At 40.6% G+C, this 18350-nt stretch overlaps 1 protein-coding gene across 1 annotated transcript in view; it reads left to right on the top strand.

The window, feature by feature from the left end:
• The window catches only part of Arhgef33 (Rho guanine nucleotide exchange factor (GEF) 33), an 85317-nt gene that overhangs the window by 5753 nt on the left and 61214 nt on the right, over nucleotides 1-18350 (top strand). The window contains exon 2 of the mRNA XM_005391043.2: nucleotides 498-566. The gene's annotated coding sequence lies outside the window, so the exon portion shown is untranslated. The remainder of the gene's footprint in view (nucleotides 1-497; nucleotides 567-18350) is intronic.

Genomic DNA, 18350 nt, shown 5'->3' on the forward strand with positions numbered 1-18350 from the left:
AGAATGTTTACCAGATAGATTTATACTTAATCTTGATTGTAGAGCACTTCAATTAGCTCCCACAGAAAAACATATTACAAACCCATTTCGCTTGTCTGGTGAAGGAGGTGATTTCACTTAATAGGGTAGGAAAAAGCTCTACATTGATGCATTTAGATATTTTAAGGTTAGATAACTACTTTGAACTCTTCTAAGTGAGCAAAGCCTCCTGAGCCTTGTTGAAGTATTTTAGCCATGTTAAGAATTTAGTTTTATTAGTCACCCAAAGTTAAAAATGCTGAGATTGTTGTGTCTACTTGAAACCAAGCAACTTAAAAATGAAAACGTTAAGAGAAATAAGGACTTTGGCTTTTTGACTTTAAAGAGTCCTGCAAAATTGGAAAAATTTAACAACCATGAATTGCGTATATAGTAACCTTTAATTACAGTTATGTGGGGGAAAGGATGGCATAAAATGCAAGGTGATTGTCATTTTCAATGACATTTTGTTTTTACAGAACTTCTAGAGAAATTAGAAGACTTCAAAAAATATGATGTGATGTCTCCCAGTGGAGACAGGGCAGGAGGTAAGTGAACATTGCAGAGAACTTGCTTCTAGACAGAACGCAGAGAAAATGAGAGTTTAGTTATTATAAATGGCTTGGAAAATTTTTATCAACCTCTTTTAAAACCCAGCAAATGTACAAATTACTTAGGGAATTCTTTAGACAAGAGTCAGGGCTAAAGGTCACCTTATAAATAGGTGTGTTACATCAGATTTCTACTGCTGTGTGAATACTTTTGCACAATATGCAGACCAGAAAGAGCCATGTTTTAACTGAGTTCTGTTTTCAGTGTCTTTGGAGGTCGCAAAAAACAAGCAAACCCTAAGAAAGACATTTGTTGTCATTGAACTAATATGTACCAAACCCCTACTTGTTGTATTGGGTCTTTTCATACAATAACTATGTAAGGTGGGTAACTACTATGGTTTATTTTACAGTTGGGGAGCCAAGCTCATAAAGATTCATGAAGTTTCCCCACATCACAAAACTAAAGTAGCAGAGCTGATGTAACTGCAGTTGCTAGTGAGGCAGGAGGATCACAAATTCAAAGCCAGCCTTCGCAAGATCTTGTCTCAAAATAAAATGAAAACGGGCTGGCAGGGTTGTAGCTTAGTGGTGGAGTGCTTGCCTCACATGTCCGAGGTCCTGGGTTTGGAAAAAGAGAAAAAGAAGGAAAAGAAAGGAAAGGAAAAGAAAGGAAAGGAAAGGAAAGGAAAGGAAAGGAAAGGAAAGGAAAGGAAAGGAAAGGAAAGGAAAGGAAAAATTAGTAGTGCTAGGAGGATTTAAAGCAAGGTATCTGGTACACATTAAGAAAAAATACTATAGTTTAAAACATAATTTTTAAATTTTAAGAATAAAAAGTGCTCATTGTAAAACAAACAAATGTGTAAATTACAGAAAAGTGTAAATAAAATTTGAAAGCCCATCCGCTAACCCCATCTTTCTTTCTAAATTAACCACTGCTGGACTTTTGTTCTGGATCCTTCCATAACTTCCCTTTTGCCTAGAGTAGTTTTCACTCTATCATATTTCTTGTCTATTTTTTTAAAAAAAGGAGGTTAAATTTACTACATATCTTGACTGGAGCAAGCATTACCTTTAAATGATAACTAAAACTCTCATTTAGTGAACATCAGGCATCTTACTGTCGAGATTCAAAGAAGAATAGAGCTCACTCTATTTCCTAAAGACTCAGAATTTAGTGCAGTGGTTTGCAATTTCTTTCTTTTTTTAAAATTGGGGACGGGGTTGAGATAGGGTCTTTCTTTGTAGTTCAAGCTGGCTTTGAATTTGCTGTGTAGCCCAGGCTGGCCTCAAATATGTGGCAATCTTACTGCCTCAGCCTCCTGAGTGCTGGGATCGTAGCTGTGTGCTAACATGCCCAGCTCCCAATTTTTTTTTTGAGGGAGTAATTATAGACTCTTTTAAGAGACTGATGTGAGCTCTGAACCCTTTTTCCCCATGAAAATGTGTCCACATAAAATTTTGGATGTATAGATGCCCTGAGTGTATATGGACTTCTAATCTTGTAAAAGTTAATAATTGACATAAATACTAGCACAGAGAGGTGGAGAGATACTAAGCAGCACAGAAAAACAGGGCTTAACTGTACTTGGACATAGCAGGAAATAAAGACAGAGACACACAGACTCTTGGACATCAGCAGTCTGACAGGCAGCCCGGGGGCGGGGAACGGTGCCAGCTGACGAAACAGCGTTAGTGGAGCCCAGGGTAGAAATGACAGAGGCCCAGGACTGTCCTCGTAAGGGAATCCCAGTGTGTGTAGGAAGCACTGACTGCAGAGAAGTCTGAGAGCAAAGTGGAGTCTGTTGGGTTAGGACATGTGAACTTCAGGAAGAGTCACTGGAGGATTTTGATCAAGACTTTGGTAGGTAGCTGGGCCTGGTGGCGCACGCCTGTAATCCCAGCACTTGGGAGGCTGAGGCAGGAAGATTGCTGTGAATTTGAGGCCAGCCTGGGCTACAAAGTGAGTCCAAGTCCAGCCTGAATTACATGGCAAAACCCTGTCTCAAAAAAAAAAAAAAAAAAAAAGACTTTGGTAGGAAGGCTAAAAATCTATAATGAACGTATCAAGAAATAAATGTTCCTAAGAATAATAGTTGGGATGTTTGAATAAGATGATAAAAGGAGACAAGTCTGCTTGATTTAGACTTAGGAGGGATCACTGGCTAACTAATATGCTATTAAAAAGATATATTGCCCAAATCAAATGGAATTGACTGCAAGGCCATTGCTGTTACAAAGGCAATTGTGACAATAAAGTCCTAAGGGTATAAGATAAAAGGAAGGGCTAGGTGTAAAACTCAGAATTTGGGCAACACTGGCCCCTCTGCTGTGGTGAGCCTGATGCAAAATCAAGTTAGTGTCAGTCCCTTAGGATGAGCCGCTCACTCTGGCCTCTGCGGCCTGCCCTGCCCCACCTCCGGCCCAGGTCCTCTGCTGTCTTCCGGGAGCTCCCAGTGGGCTGTCTGGTTTCCCACGGACCTTCTACATGCAACTTGCAGGAAAGAGACAGAGGGGACAGTGGGTCGGACTCTCAGCATTTCTACTGTGAGCATGTGCCGCTTTTATAACTGTTTTTGTAATTTAGGTTTTAAAACAATCCTTACACATAACGACCTAGCTTTTTCCTTTCTATCTGGCTGTGCTTAACCTACTACACCTAACTGAAATTCTCAACTTACTTTTTTTTTTTTTTTGTCTTTTTGAGACAGGGTTTCACTATATCATTCAGGCTGGCCTTGAACTTGTAGCAGTCCTCCTGCCTCAGCCTCTCAAGTGCTGAGATTACAGGCATGCGCCACCATGCCCGGCTTCTGACATTCTAATATTAGTCTCACCTCCTACTTCTTGGGAGTGCCTTCGTAAAGTCTCAGAGATATTTCACCTGAAAAATATTATTTATTAATAATTAAAGTTTTAGGCTTGGCATGGTGGTGCATGCTCATCACCTGGGAGGCTGAGGCAGGAGAGTCACCATGAGTTTGAGGCTAGCCTGGGCTACACAGTGAGTTTAAAACCAGCCTGAATTACAGAGCAAGATCCTGTCTCAAATAAATAAATAAATAAATAAATAAATAAATAAATAAATTGTAAGAGTCATAAAGGAATTTATCAGGCAGAAATTTAAAAGCACATACTCAAAGAAATAAGAGTGTGGGTCCTTAAAAGAGAGAGATGTACTATAGTTTGTAGCTGGGACTATCTATGTGCTTTTGGAGGTAGAGATCTGTGGAATTTGTAGAAAGTTCCATCTTTGTCTTGGTTTATAGGAAAAGGGTGGCCCACCTATGAAAAGCTAACAGCCCATTTTACAGGTGAAGGGCATGAGCCCCACCAGTTTATTGTTTAGATGGGAGACCTAAGATTTTGCCTTAAAGCATTCTTTGAACTCTCAATATGTTCCTTTAAGATCAAGTTTCTGCCCTTTACTTTATCAGCTAAACTAATCCATAGATTCAAAGTATCTTGAAGGAATTTGGGGTATGATGCCCTAAAAGAAAAAAAAAACATAAGCAATCCAGGGAATACTGATATAGATAATCTTGGGAACTTTGTGTCCTAGAATTGCCATCTTATTTTTTATTTTTTTATTTTTATTTTTTATTTTTAGTGGTACCAGGAATCGAACTCATGACCTCATGCTTGCAAGGCAGATGCTATGCCACTGAGCTATATCCCCAACCCCATGGAATTACAGTCTTAACAGTACAACTTTTAAGTTATTGCCTTCCTTGCTTCCCTTCTATCTATTTTTATTTCTTCTACCCTACCTGCCCCCTTTGATTCCTTATTCTTTTTTTTTCTTTTCTCATGGTCCCGGGAATTGAACTCAGGACCTTGCACTTGCCAGGCAGGCACTTGTGCCACTGAGCTATATCCCCAGCCCTGACTCCTTATTCTTAACATGTGCAGAAGGGCCAAGCATCTGTCTGTGTATAACTGCTTCTGGCTGAGAAGCGTTGATGCTGCCTAGCCGGGGGTTAAAAGTCTCACCCTACCTGACCTAAAGGAGAAAATGAAGCTAGGCTGCTGTTCAGTGAACTGCATCTTTTGATGGTCTGGAAAAGAAGAGTCACCTTATAACTATGTTAAATAAGCAGGGGCTAAAAATTAGAAGTAGAATATTAATGAAGAGTAGCTCAAACAGTTGTAGCAGTTAGACAAAATTAGGCACCACTTGGTGTAAGCCTTTTATTTTCAATAATAACCTCTATTTGTCCAGAGGTGTTTACCCAAGTACAAGTAGAATTTAAGAGCATATAGACTCTTTCCTGTTGGGTCAAATAAATCTAATGTTCCCTTATTTTAACTATGCCAGTGGTGAAGGAATACACTAAGTAAAGATACTGATGTTTTCGTGACCATTGGACCATTAAAATTTTTTACAATAGGGCTCAGAAGTTGGATCTGGCTGCTATGTTGTAGATCTGAAGACCTTTTGTAGTATCCACATCCAGGTAATATAACATATACGTTTAGTTTTTACTGCAAAGGTAACAAAGCTTAGTAGCTACAGTATTTATGATGCTGTTATTATTCTATAGGTACATCTATACAAGAAGCCAAATCTTTACCTGAGGGATACTTGAAAATCCATTAACAAAGCCGGATGAGGTGGCATATGCCTGTAATCCTAGCACTTGGGAGGCTGAGGCAAGGAGGATCATTGCGAGTTTGAGGCCAGCCTGGGCTACAAAGTGAGTTCAAGGCCAGCCTGAACTGCATAGTGAGACCCTGTCTCAAAAAGACAAAAAAAAAAAAAAAAAAGTCCATTAACCGGCCCGGCATAATGGCACATGTCTATAATTCCAGCGCTTGGGAGACTGAGGCAGTAGGATCACTGAGAGTTTGAGGTCTGCCTGGGCTGCATAGTGAGTTGAAGGCCAGCCTGAACTATATAGTAAAACCTTGTCTCCAAATAAAGCAAACAAGAAAAAATTAAACAAAAAAGATAGTTCATTAACATAGCATAAGGGCAATATACTAAGAGTGCTTGAAAGCCATATTTTGAAAGAGTTACCGGGACTGAGAATCAAATTTTTACTTATATACTGTAAAGACTTCAAACAGAAAACTGCATATATTGCATATGTTATTTTGTGTATATGATGTATCCTACAATTTCTTTCAAATACAGAGAAGCACTTGGTCTTTGCTAGAAGGTAATGCTTTCAAAGATTTTTAGTCTATATATTTAGATAGTGAACTTTTGTTAAAATTTACAGTGTAGGGCTGGGGATAGCTCAGTGGCACAAGCACCTTCCTGGCAAGTGCAAGGTCCTGAGTTCAATTTCAAGTACCCCTCAATTTACAATTTAGGTGAAGTAACATGACTTTTTCCAGTTTACCCTTTTCCAGCTCTCATTATTTAAAAAAAGAATGGTTTTTCTTGCTGTTTAATATAAATAAACAAGGGTCTGTGTTGTTTCCTTCAAAAAAAGAAATCACTAACCATAAACATGTCTTGAAATGAAATTAAATTAAATTCAAATTTGTGTTGAATGACTACTGCATAAGATCCTCCAACTTCTCATATGTCAAAGGAATGTGCAAAAATGATATGTGTATTTATCTTTCAAGCTCAAGTTAGTTTTGCATTCCTCTCTAAGCTATCTGAGCATTATAAGTATGTGAAAATTTTTTAAATGGATGAAATTTTGAGTAAAATTGCTATTACCAGGAGGTGTATCGTGTTTATCCTGAGGCTTCAAGCCTAGACGCCTAGAATGATAAGACACTGTGCTAAGAGAAATAAACCCGACACAGAGAGACATTACTGCATGATTCCTCTTAGACGGGGAATCCAGGCACTCAAACTAATAAAAGTAGAGGGTAGGATGGTAGTCACCAGAGGCTGAGGGTGGGTGAGGAGGTTGATGGCCAAAGGGTACAAGTTTCAGTTAGGCAGAAGAATATGTCTTTTGAGATCTATTATACAGCGGGTGACTATCATTAATAATATATTGTATATTTCTTTTCTCTTTTTTTGAGACAGGGTCTTGCTATGTGGTTCAGGCCGACTTTAAGCTCACTTTGTAGCCCACGTGGGTCTTGAACTCACAGCAGTCCTCCTGCCTCAGCCTCCCGAGTGCTATACTGTATACTTCTTAAATGCTAAGAGAGTAAGTTTTAAATGTTCTCACCACAAAAAAGGATGAGTATATAAGTGATGGATATGTTAGGCTGATTCAATCATTCCTTGTTGTTTACATCTATCATCATGTCTCATTGTATCCCATAAATATATGCAATTATAATTTGCCAATCAAACATTTAAAAGAATTTTTAAAAGACCAGTTACCTGTCAGGTACCATGAATACGAATAAGAAATAGTCCCTGCCTTCCTGGAGTTTCCAGAGTTGTGTGAGAGACAGATACGGAAACTGGTGCCTACGACTCCCCCCAGGTGGAGATGCTGATAATATGGCGTAGGAATGCAATAGAAGAGGGGTTGACCGTAACTTGAAGGATCGGGGCAGGCTTCCTGCGAAAGAAGGTGCTTGAACCGAGCTTGGGAGGACGAGAACTATTTCATTGTGTAAGGAAAGCTGTCTGAGGGGGTAGAGGGTGGGAGGAACAGAGGTACAGAGGCAGGAACGCGCTCGGGGAAAGGCACGAGCTGTGCTCATCCACACACCCACGTCACCACTACTAACAGCTGCACAGTTTCATGTGAAAGTCTCTGAGAGAGACCGACAAGTTCAGCCGTTAACTGTTGTATGTAGCAAATTCATATCAACTAATGTCTAACTGGCCACGAGGGCATGTGGGGAGCCCCACCTCGGCAGCCTCTCCAAGGTTCTGGTCAGGAGAGAGGGACCTCAGAGGACATGGTGAGCAGTGATTTGCTGGGCTGGGGAGCTGGGGTTAGAGCGACGGGGCCCCTGAGATTTAAAATTAAGATCCCACAGAGGAGGATCTCCTGGTGTTTGTTCAAACAGACTTTTCTTCAGTATTCAACATTTCAACGAAGAGAGACTGCTCTTGCTTGAAAGAAGGTTGGGAAAGGAGGCCCTCCAAGGGCAGAGCTCAGCTTGCCCTCCAGGATTACTAATGGTTCAGCTCTAGCCTCACTGGCTACACCACTCATCACAACAAAAGTCCTGCAAGAGCCAGCTGTGGTGTGGAATGGCTGTAATCCTGGCACTCAGGAAGCTGAGGCAGGAGGATCACCTCGAGTTCAAGGCCAGCATGGGCTATATAGTGAGTTCAAGGCCAACCTGAACTACATATTGAGACAATGTTTTTTTTTGGGAAAAAAAAAAAACCCGCAAAAAGCCAGGTGTGGTGGTGCATGCCTGTAATCCCAGCACTCAGGAGGCTGAGGCAGGAGGATTGTTGTAAGTTCGAGGCCAACCAGAGATACAAAGTGAGCTCAAGGCCAGCCTGACCCACATAGCGAGACCCTGTCTCAAAAAGACAAAACAAAAAAAATCATAGACTAGGGATTCAAATCCAGATCATCGCATTCTGACCTCAGATTTTCCATCCTCACCTCCTATGGACGCCCAGTGTGGCTGGCAGCGTTGCTCTCAACTGGCAAAGATATTAGCAGATAACAGAGGAAAGTATGTTTTTTTAAAAAAACCCTCTCCAAATCCAAAGAAGTAAAGTTAGAGCACTAATGACAAGCAGTGATGTTGATCTATTCGGGCAAGGGGTGAGTTGACAGTCATTTTATTTCACGTATAATTGAGGCGACGGCACCAGATTCCATAACTACCGTATTTGCACAGGAAACTGGCACTCTGTAAGCGAGCCACCGCAGCCTTTTTTCTTTTAGAATTATGACTTGGTCCCATCATTTACCCCTTTGGTTTGGCTGGCTGAGCTCTGTGTAATCTTTCTGTTTGACTTTCTTTACTCTTCCCTGCCGAATCCTTAGGTTATATTGCAAGTAGTTCTGGTGGGTACAGCTTCGTTTTTGTTTGGTTTTTCCATATTATGATATTCATTCATTCATGCATTCAACCAACCCCTTTTTATTCAGAACACGTGCTCGATCCTGGTTTACACCTCACAGAATGCAGGGACCCCTGCATATCACACACGTCATAAAGTGACATCTAAGAAGAGACTTTTTATAATCTTTAATATGTGTAGTAGGATATGGTAAATTTGATAATGTTCTGAAGTTGCGAAGAGAGGAAAGAAATAGGCCTGGTGGGATGAGTAAGAGCTTGAGCTTCAACTTGGTATCTCTTTCCCTCAACCTTTATGCCCCAGGATTCTTTTTGTTTTGTTTTGTTTTGGTTTGGTTTGGTTTGGTTTTTTTCCGGTACTGGGAACCAAACTCACGACCTTGCGCTTGCCAGGCAGGCGCTGTGCTGCTGAGCTAAACCCCCAGCCCTGTCCCAGGATTCTTACAAGTGAGCTTCTCTTTACTTCCAGGATTCCAAACATTGCATTTTAACATTTTAATACTTTCCATGATATATGGTATCTTAAGCTATAGGAGTTTTAGAAGCAGGGACCTGTTTTTGCTGTGAAGGTCACATCCAGATTTCAGGTAGTTTGCTGTCTGCACAACGGGGTAGAGGAAGAACCTAAGCTAAACCAAACAGAGGGAGGCGTTAAAGTACTAGGTGGATTTACTGTTTTCAAAAGAGTAGGTCTGTTTGCTCGCCTATTCTCGAGATTCCTCCTGCATCTACTGGCCTCTTCACTGCTATCTTTTTTTTATTTTTTTTTATTTTTTTTTATTTTTTGGTTTTTCTCCGGTACCGGGAACCGAACTCACGACCTTGCGCTTGCCAGGCAGGAGCTTTTGCCGCTGAGCTAAATCCCCAGCCCCTTCACTGCTATCTTGTGATGTGTTTTGGAGACCAGGAACACAGATTCCAGGCAGATGAATATAGATATGAGGGGCCAAAGGCACTTCATCCAGGTTTTAAGAGGAAGGAGCTGGGCAAGCCCGAGACAGTGAGATCTCTCCAAGGCCTTCTAAAGGAGGCAAAGGAAGGAAAAGACTGACTTTGCCTCTGAATTCAAAACACTAGACTTTACTGTGCATAACATGGGCAAAGCTACCGCACATCTTTCTGTTTTATGACTCTGTAATTCTGAAAATGATCTTTAGGTCCTAGACAGGCATTAAATCCTTTTGACTGTTCTCCCGGTCTGGATTTCTTTTGGCTGATTCTCCCTTCAGCCAATTCTCTCTCCCTTAGTCTTTACCTCCACAACTATTGATTGTCAGATTTTTTTGATGAAAGAACACCTAATCAATTAATTATTAATAACTCATTAAACTGGAGGTGATTATGTGCTAAGTAGTTCCACTGGCAGTGTTTGGTCGTGCTTAGTGTCTTAGTCAGCAAATTTCACTGAGCTTCTTCTCTACGGAAGAATACAGAATGGATACCAGATATACTAGGTGGAGAATATAGGCTTTTTTCTCAAGAAGTATATAATCGATTTAGAACATGAGATTATTTACATGCATCAGATAAATAATGGCAGAAAGTCATGGTTTTGATTGAGTTCTACAGTTATTCCAAGTAAAGAAGGATTGTATCCTATTGGGTTGAGGGAGAAAACTGTAGAAAGGGATTTGCTTCTGAGTTTCACTTTGGGGATACCTAAGGATGTGAAAATTAGGGGGAGCTGGGCGGGCAGACGAGGCAGCTCGGAGAGGACGAGACAAAGCAGGGATGACTCAGGAACCATTGACGTTTTGAACAGGAGCAAGAGATGACCAAAAAGGTATGGAAAGGAAACTAATGTAGCAGTGAAAAGGGTTAATAAGACCAGCAGGATTCTCAAACGGACCCTGAGGTGTGGGACAGTTAGGTTGAACTACAGAGGTGACAATAAACAAGGAAGGAGGACATTTAAAAACCCTTACAAAGGAAGATTCACAAAAATTTCATGACGGGTAGATTGCAGGGTGGGAAGGGCATTCCAAGGTCGTGAGTCCGGGTCGTAGCGCTAGGCACATCCAAAGGGAAACCTGAAGACAGTAAAGACGACCAAGGAGATTTAAACACACGGAGTGCGAGCTCAGCGGAAGAGCCGGGTGAAAATGCTCATTGAAAAGGAATGAAAGTTCAGCCTGACAGATTCAAAGAGCAGGGGCGCAGGGTCAGAAGAAAACCAGTTTGGCTTCCTACCCTCCAAGGCTCCTATACTAAAAAATAGCTCAAGGTGCATAGGGAAAGAACTAAGGAGGAGAAAATTGTGAACTACTTAGGATAAGCTAGTTTGAGTCATGGTAGGGGCATTTTTTTTCTTTTTGGAAGGGGGGATTGAACAAAAGAACAGTTACAGGGTTTGGAAGGGAGGCCACTGGTTATGATATCACCACGTTACTATGCTTCTGCATAACATTTGGAGACACACTGCCAAATTTTAGCCACGGCACTTAGAGCCACAAGGACTTTGAAAGCCTCCTCATACTATAGATGAGGAAATGGAGAACCAGAGAAGGTTCCTAGCTTTCCCATGGCCCCACAGTGAGAGAGAAGTCGGGGACCCCAGTCTACTGTACTTTCTATTCCCTGGCCCTGCACCAGCAGGTACACTACCTTCTTGACTCTTCGGGGAATGTTTTTACTTAGATTTATATGGCAGGAAGTCTGATGAAAACGCTCACAGGTTGGATTATTTACGAAGGCCTCTGAAAAGCATTCAATACATAGCACTGGAGGCAGGGTATGATCCTGCGCAGTGTGTATGTGCCCTGTTAGATTGACTGACTGACCTGCCTTCAGATAAAGGAATTCTTTTCCAGTGATACCAGAACAAGTGAAACCAGGCAGGAGTGATTTCCTCAGACAATGCTTAAGCAGCCTTGGAATTGATTTCAAGTGAGGTTGTTCATATACTTTAAAAGTTCTGATAAATAGGATTTCTGCCAGGTGTGGTGGCACATGCCAGTAATCCCAAGCAGTAGGGAGGCTGAGGCAGGAGGATCTTTGCGAGTTTGAGACCAGCCTGGGATACAAAGTGAGCTCAAGGCCAGCCTGAACTGCACAGCGAGACCCTGTCTCAAAAAAAAAAAAAAGGTTTCTACCCCTCTATCTGGGATGAAAGAAGTATGGAATTCAGCTCGGAGGGAAGAGAATGAAGCACTTTTTCTTTTTTTCTTCCATCTGGATAGGTGGGACTTCAGGTGTGCGCCACCATGCCCACATACTCCAATTTTTATTAACTTTTTCCTGTCCCAACTTGTTAAAAAAAAAAAAAAAGAAATTGAAAGAATGCAAGATGCGATTTAGGAATTCAAATCTAGCCTCTCAGCACACATAACCCCTATGTATTCTGGGCTCTTGACAGAGTGTCCCTGCATTTTTCCTTGTTCCAAATTTATCAAATGTGGAAAACAAAAACAAAAACAAAAAAACCAGTCAGTGGCTGGATTCAGTATGCCTTAGCTTTAAGAAAGGCATGTTTGAAAAGGTTAAAAATAAAAAAGCAGCAAACTAATGATGAACTCACACTTTTCATTGACCGATAAAAATATCGACCATATCCTATCTTTAGGCTTATGCTGCTGGACTCGATAACACCGTGTTATAAGACGAACTCGCTTTAGTGAGGGTAGGTGAAGGACAATAACCTTTTCTGCCAGCTTCGGTAGGCAGAAAGCAGAATATTTGAGGCAGGGGGACCTGAGGGACTGAGATTGCAGGTAGGAGTGCGCAGGGCCAGCAAGTGGACTCTTTCTAGGGGGCGAGGCCTGTGTTACGAGCAGCAGGAGAGTATCCCTGGCCCTGGCCAAGACGCACAGGCTGTGGGCTCTTTTTCCAAGCGAGGTCCCAGATTTCTGCATGATTTCGTCTCTGGACTCTGCTCCCTGGGAGACCTCGCTCTCTGGAAAGTAGTGAGAAACTACGCCCGTTCCGAAGATCGGATTTTACTCTAATTCTCCTTCCCGGCCGTTCTAAAAGTGCCAAAGGCAGCTCCAAATTGGGTGTCATTTCATCTGAACTATGAAAAGCATTCTCCCAGGAGAGGCAGCAGTAACCTGGTTTCCCCTCTCACCTAAAATAGGCTTTGATGAATGATGATCTGTTTCATAAGGTGTACTAACCGGCCTCCTGATCCGGATCTTGTGAGGCCTGCAACTGCAGGTGGAATATCTCCTGAGGTTGAAGCTTTTTCTATGCTGGCATCCTCCTCTGCAAAGAGGGCCGTCCCCAGGGCTGACAGGAACTTCCTCTGGCACCCAGGGCACTTTCCTCTGCAGGTCTCCCAGGGGCCTCGCTTGTCCCTTGCTGTCCTTCCTCTCTTCCAGTTGGGGCTTGCCTGGTGAAGGTATAGGGACAGCCGCTTTATTTTCTTTCTAAGTAATACTTAGCTTGTCCTGGGGACTTGTGCCTTCTACACAGAGTATCTCTTGATGGCACCTATCTTCTGCTCAGATAAATCCAGGGAAAAAACATGTTTGAAAGATTGAGATAGAAAAAAGAAAAGAGTCAGAAGATTGGAAAAGAGATGGAGCATATCTTCCTGGCCAGATTCACAGCCCACAAATTCAGCCTCACAAAGATCTAGCTCTGACACGTTAGTGCTCTCTGACGGAAAAGGAGGCAGGAGATGTCTCAAGTGAGGTTTTCTTAAGCTCAGAGTAATTACTTCAAACCAGTAGTTTGTCTTGTAAGGGATAACAGGCACAAATTCATTTTTATTCTGATTGATACAAGTATCAATCAAATTAATCTTTTTTTTGTTTTGGTACTGGGAATCAAACTCACAACCTCGCACTTGCCAGGCAGGTGCTGTGCCGCTGAGCTATATCCCCAGCCCCTCAACCAAATTAATCCTATATTAGATGAACAACAAAAATTACCATGCCAGTGAAGTGAGGGTAGGCGGATCACTGATCTTCCTTCTGATGTAAAGAACCTTCTATGTGCTTCTGAACTAAAGAATCACCTGCTTTGTGTGTTTTGTCCGTGTTCTCACTGGCTCTGGGTACCCTGGGGTTGCTGGGAGCGACCCCGTATCAGTCAGTCGGTTTTGGAGTGGGAATGTTCAGTGGGAAATCCTGCATTCTCTTGGTGCTTCAAGCCCGGTGGTGGGTGCAGGGGAATCTATTTCCGACCCGTGGAACTTTGCTGTGTAGAATAAAAGTGTCTTTTTTTCCTAGTAAAAAGCAACTCATCGCAAGGCCAAACTTTTTCTCTACCCCTTAACATTTTATTGTAAATTTGAAGAAATTTGCTGGTAAAAAGCATGTTTCCCTGGTGGTTTATTGAATAAAAATTAAGGTCACTTCCTTCAAATACTTGTTGACAGCATTTACTGAAAACGTTTGTTCGAAGACTGGCGCTAGGCGCGGGGGCAGACAGGTGAATGAAATGGCCTCGGAGCTCCTCAGTTGCTTCCTATCAGATGAGCACCCAACTCTCGGGCAGTCAGCTGAAGACGGGGCGAAGTGACCTAGTTCAATGGCCGGAGCCACCCTATTTCTACCAGCACTCGTACCTGTGAAAATATTAAGGAAAAAACTCACTTGAAGATCGAGCACTATCTTCCACATAAGACTATTTATTGTTTGGGATGTGTATGGCAGAGTCCTAGTTTAATTCTTTTTTTAAAATTTATTTTAAAAATAAAGGAAGGAAAACATACTAACAAACAGATACCCATTTACAAAATAGCATAATAATTCTTTAATTTATTGCCATTGCCACTTTGAATTGCTATGTATTCAAGAGGGCTTTTTTGGAAAGTGGTATGAAAGGTTACATTATCTTTGAGATAGCCTCATTTTAAACACTTATGCACCTGTGTATTGTGATATTTGTGTTATCTCTTTATCATTTGGATTCTAAGATTCACAGTTCTGGGTTTTATTTTTGTGACAGTGTCTCGCTATGCAATTCAGGCTGGCCTTGAGCTCACTTTGTAGCCCAGACTTGTCTCAAATATGCAGTGATCCTCTTGAGTGCTGGGATTCTAAGGTTCACGCTTTTAAGGATCACTGCTTCTTCTGCTGCTGATCAATGAATTATAGTAATAGATTTAGATGCATGAAGCCTTTTTTATATTTTAGAACAAACTCTAGTGCTTATGGTATATTTTGGTTTTTGATATTTTATTTAGAATATGTGCATATCTATTTATCTAACATAGAATAGTTTTGGTATCAAGATCTCACAAAATGAATTTAGTGATTTGCATATGGCTTATTCTGTAATGCAGATTAAATAACAGTCATTGCTATTTATGAATCCTGTGCTATTATCCTGAGTCATCTTATTGGTGGGGTAGGTATTTGAGTCTCCCTTTCAATATCTTCTACAGATAGCTGTTCTAGGTGAGTTTTTCAAATAGTTTTTAAAACAAATTTCAATAATCTATGTTTTCCTAGAAAATTGCCTATTGTATCTAACTTTTAAGAATTAGTAGCAATAAATCACACACAAAACTTTACAAATAGTATCTCCTATTCTCTGAGTTGGTGGCTATATACTTCTGTTTTAGAGTCTTACGTTGTATTCATTCCCTTTCAATCCTTCTCTCTCATCACACCTACCAGAGCAAGGTTTTTCATTTCATGGGTCTATTCAACCTACTTATCCAAAGAGCTATCAGAGTCCACCTTGGAATTGATGCTTTCGTTCATGACAGTGCAAGTGGTTCCTTGTATTACAGTGCTTTGGAATATTGGGGCATGAAACCATTTACCTAAGGATGCAGAATAATGCGAAGGCTACTGGTCTTACTTGGAGCTACCTGGTGTGTAACTTCGGGCAAATAATTGTTCTGACCTCAGGTTTCTTTCTGTGTGTAACGAATGGAGCCTACACTCTGCCTGGCGCTTGGCATTGCTATGGTGACCAAGGGAGGCAACGCCCAGAGAGTGCTGTGAAAACCACGAAGCTGGACATTACAGTCACCGAAGGACGTTGCTTTCAGACAGTATAGAAAAGCAACCTACGAGCATGTCACTCCTTAGTTTTTTAAGCATCTTCTCACATAAAGAGTGTGTACTGTCCTCTCTGACAGTGTTTGCAGGGTTTGTCCTGGTGATTTACTTTAGTTTCAGGGGAGAGCACTTCCTCATCTCCCCTCCCCTGACATAAAAAGTTCTCATTCTACTAAATTAGAAATATGCACCAAAGACCCATTCAATAAAGAACACTGCTGTGGAAATTAACTCAAGTCTGCTTTCAATTAATTTCAGTTCCCCAAAGTGCCAACCTTTCCTTTTCTGTCACAGCAGTAATTGGGAAGTAATAGACAATCCTGAGTTTTTGTGAGCTTCTGTGGGGGAAGGGTACACATTCTAGGTCACTGCGGGGGAGGGACGGGATTTTGCAGTGTTCTTTAGGTGCGTGTTAGCTTTATTACTAAATATTTGGATCTAATTTCATAAAAATTGAACTTTTTAGGAAGATGTTTCAACATTTCTATTTATCGTAATAATTTTAGGATCTTTGCTTTTAAACAGCAGAAATTGATTTTAAAAGGAAATTCTTTCCCCAAAGCGTATGTGAGTCGGATAAGCACAGAGAGATCCTGGGTGAGGGGGTGTAGAGGTAGCTCTGTGCCCCACCGGCTTGAACACTAGTCTCTGTCCCCAGAGGCAGACTCCAGAAAGCCCGGCGGCTTCAAAGAGTGCAAATTGAGCACCATTGTTCCATATAATGATCGGTCATGATGTAAAGACCAATGGACTCTTTCTAAAAACTGAACACTTTCCCCAAGGATCTGCCGAGGCCTAGGTGGGTGTGCTTGGACCTAGCACCGAAGCCATCCAGATGGGGAGGTGGAACATCTAATGGTGTTTATTCAAAGGTAGACAACGATTCAAGGGCTATCAAGGGCAGAATGAAGAATTCCTGGGCTCAGAGAGTGACAAGGAAGAGCACTTCTCCAATTATGAAACTCCCTGAGATCTTAACTAAGATCTCCAAGGGAGTTTCATAATTGGAGAAAGGCTTACTTTAGAAAAAGTCACTTTACTTTCCATGTAATCTTGCTAATTTCCTTTAAAACGTACTTTTCAATATGTATTACTTGTTAAAATAAACATATATTTCATCTTAGAAACTGTCTTCTACAAACCTAGCCTAAGAGTGTCCTAAATACTTTATGAAAAAAGAAAGCTATAGTTTTTGTATTCATTTATTACAGTAAAAAGCAGAAAAATATGCTAATAATAGTTTGGAGAGGAAAGTGAACAATGGCATATTTCCTCAAACAACTATTTTTCAGTAATAAAATGTAATGATTGTGAAACTATCTGGAGAAAGTCAAGTGTAACAGAAGCCCCGGTTCAGAAATCACACAGACCTAAATTACAATTCTGACTCCTTCTGCCATTCCTTTTTTTTTTTTTTTTTTTCCTTTGGTACTGGAAATTGAACTCAGGACCTTGCAGTTGCCAGGCAGGCACTTATGTTGCTGAGCTATATCTCCGGCCCTTTCTGCCATTTCTTAACCTATGATCATAGACATTTTATTACTTAATTTTCCAAGTCTCAGTATGCTAGATAAAATCACTGTGAGGATTCAATTAAATGTGACAATATAAATAAAATGTGAAGCATAATCTCTGGCACATAGCATTGGTTCAACTGTTAACTCCTTCACTATTCTTTATACAGCACATGGAAAATGCTTATGCTCTGTCAACAGATTTGGCAAACTTAAGGAAATACAGGATTTCCTAGAAAAATGTGAATTACTAAATTAAGTAAAAAAATTGGGTAGACTTTTGGAGAAATTAAAAAGGCTTCAAAGATCTACATATATATATATATATATATATATAAAATTTTTATTTATTTATTTATTTATTTATTTATTTATTTATTTACTTTTTTGGTACTGAGATTAACTCATGACCTCAGGCTTGCCAGGCAAGTGGTTATACCACTGAGCTATACCCACAGCCCATCTACCTATATTTTTAAAAAGGCACTAGGACCAAGTGGTTTCATACTGATGTGATATTATTTAAAGAAAACATAATTCTCATGCAATTGAAACTTTTCTGGATTATAGAAAAAGATGCACAACTTTCTAATTCCTTTTTTTTTTTTTTTTGTCTTTTTGAGACTGGGTCTTGGTCTGCAGTTCAGGCTGGCCTTGAGCTCACTTATGTAGCCCAGGCTGGTCTCAAATTTGCAATGATCCTCTTGCTTCAGCCTCCCCAGTGCTGGGATTACAGGCGTGCACCACCACGCCCGGCCTCTAATTCCTTAAGACTAGGGTAACCTTAATGATAAAGTATGATTAAAAAATACCCCTCATAAAACAAAACCAGTTATGACTATAGATGCAAAAACTTTAAATATCAACAAATAGAATGCAGTTGTATGGCAGATGAGCTATATCCTATAAACAAACATATATTCGAGGTATGTTAGATCAGGGAAGCAGCATAATTCATTAAATAAAGGAGAAGAAAATAAGGCTATCAGTTGCAAGGTCTAATCAGCTGAAAGTTCGAATAAAATCAAATATTCATTTCTACCAAGAAAGTTTTAGTAAAATAGAACTTTAAGCTTAAATTAAGTAATATAGATTACTTATCAAGGACAGCAGATATTCTGAATACTCTAGAGCCATTTACATTAAAATCAAAAAATCAATGATTTCCACTATCAGTATGATTAGGAAAAATTATTCTAAAAGCTTTAGAGAACTCAGTAAGATAGGACAAGACAGAGAGTATGGCTCAGAGTGTGACACAGTGGTAGAGCACTTGCCTAGCATTTTGAGTCTCTGGTTCAATCCCCAGGGTCCCTGCCTTCATGATAAAGATAACCTAGAAAATAAAGAAATGTTCATCGAAAATTTCCACGGTTAGTAGAGGAATT

Source organism: Chinchilla lanigera, unplaced genomic scaffold, assembly GCF_000276665.1.
Source record: "Chinchilla lanigera isolate Chin_1 unplaced genomic scaffold, ChiLan1.0 scaffold00040, whole genome shotgun sequence".
NCBI classification, from domain to species: Eukaryota; Metazoa; Chordata; class Mammalia; order Rodentia; family Chinchillidae; genus Chinchilla; species Chinchilla lanigera.